The sequence below is a fragment of the Crocuta crocuta genome, unplaced genomic scaffold, assembly GCF_008692635.1.
Source record: "Crocuta crocuta isolate KB4526 unplaced genomic scaffold, BGI_CrCroc_1.0 scaffold650, whole genome shotgun sequence".
NCBI lineage: Eukaryota > Metazoa > Chordata > Mammalia > Carnivora > Hyaenidae > Crocuta > Crocuta crocuta.
The window spans coordinates 349696-351429 of NW_027532882.1; positions in this window are offsets into that span (position 1 = coordinate 349696).

The window sequence follows — 1734 nt, forward strand, 5'->3', positions numbered from 1 at the left end:
CCTGCTTGTGCTCTCTCTCAAAAATAAACCAACATTAAAAAAGATACAAAAATGAAAGATTCAAAATTCATCTAGAGGGGGATAAATGACCTCCTCAGAGAGGCTCTGCCTCCCAGCGCCTTACTCTCAATGCATTTCTGGAAAATTCTAGGAATATGTGGTAAAGTTCCAAGTGTCCTGACTTGGGTCTAAATTGCCCTCAGCTGCTTCCAGTTTCTGGCTAGCCACCCCCTCCCCCCATTCCTTGTGTGCTAGGGGGCTGGGGTCGTAGCAGGAAACACACCAGATGAGGGTCCCAGCCATCATGGAGCTGAATTCCTGGACGGAGAGGATTGGGGGCGGCAAATGCTATATGTTTTATTATGAATTTGTTTCATTATTCTGAATAGTGGAGAGCAAAATAGGGCAGGAAAAGAGATCAGGAATTGGGCAGTGGGGGCTGCAATTTTAAACAGGAAGGTCAGGATAGTCTCCTAAGAAGATATGAGGAAGCCATGGGGATAGAGCATTCTTGGCAAAGGGGAAAGGCTGTGCAAAGGTCCTGGGGTCGGGCCATGTGCAGTAGCTTCAAGGCACAGAGAGGAAGCCCAGAGGGCTAGAACAGAAGGGTATGCAGGGGTGACAGCCTTATACTACAACCCGGCCTCACCAACATCCCCGATGGAAAAAGGAGATCAGACCCAGATGTTTCCAGAGCTCCCGCTTGCTCTCCCTTTCTGTCACTGTCCTGGTCTCCTGCCATCTCCTAATAGTTTAGTGAGGCTCCCTTGCTCCACTGGTGACTCCTCAGCGCCTGCTGGGATCAAGATCCTCGTCATATCTGAGCCAGGGCCAAAGGCGCGCCCATCCCCAGTGTGGAGAGGGAGGGGGGTGGGGAGGACAGTGGTGGCCACAGGGTCCCGGCTCCAACCAACCGAGGTTCCAGGGTCCGAGGGTCTGAATCCTCTCATTAAAGCCTCTGAGAGGCTAGGGTTTGGGGCATGCCTGGCTCAGTAGTGGGGGTGGGAAGGGTAACTGGCTCTAGGCGGCCAGGCCCCTGTCCACCTGCGTTACAGGGAGGGGCGGGGAGGGGGCGGAGAGTCCTTTCCCTTCCACCTGGAAAGGGAGCGACAGCAGGCTGCCGGCGGGGGCCACCCTCTGCTGTGGTTTGTGCTGACCGTCATCCGGGCATCCCTGTCCCCCCTCTGAGGGTGCTCTGCCTCCCCCGCCCAGCCAGTCACTGCCGCCGCCCCCCCACCCCCTGCTCTGTGCCCTCTCCCTGGCTACTTCGGTGCTTCAAGAAGTCTCCCGGGTCAGCTGAGCCCTACCGTTAGCAGGGGGGAGGTGAGAGACTTGCCCCCCGGGAAAGGGGGTAGATTTGCGTTCTGCCTCCTTCCAGAGCCTCCTCGGCCACCAGGGTCCCAGGAATGACCACGAGCGTAGGGGACAAAGTAGCAAAGTGACACCCCTGCAAACCGCAGGCAGTAGGGCTCAACCGCCTCTCACCTTTCAAGTGAGGACCTTCCCAGGGCCTGCTGTTATTGGACCGGGGAGTGCTGAGACCTTCAGTCTCTTCATCTGCCCCCCCGCCCACTCTCCACCTTACTCCTTCTGCTCTAGCCCCCCGCCCCCGCCTCCTTGTCCTGCCTCCAACATGCCGGGCCGCTCCTGCCTTAGGGCTTTTGCACATGCTGGGCCCTCTGCTTGGGATGCTCTTCCTCCAGATGGCTGGCCCTCTCTCTTCCTTCAGATTTG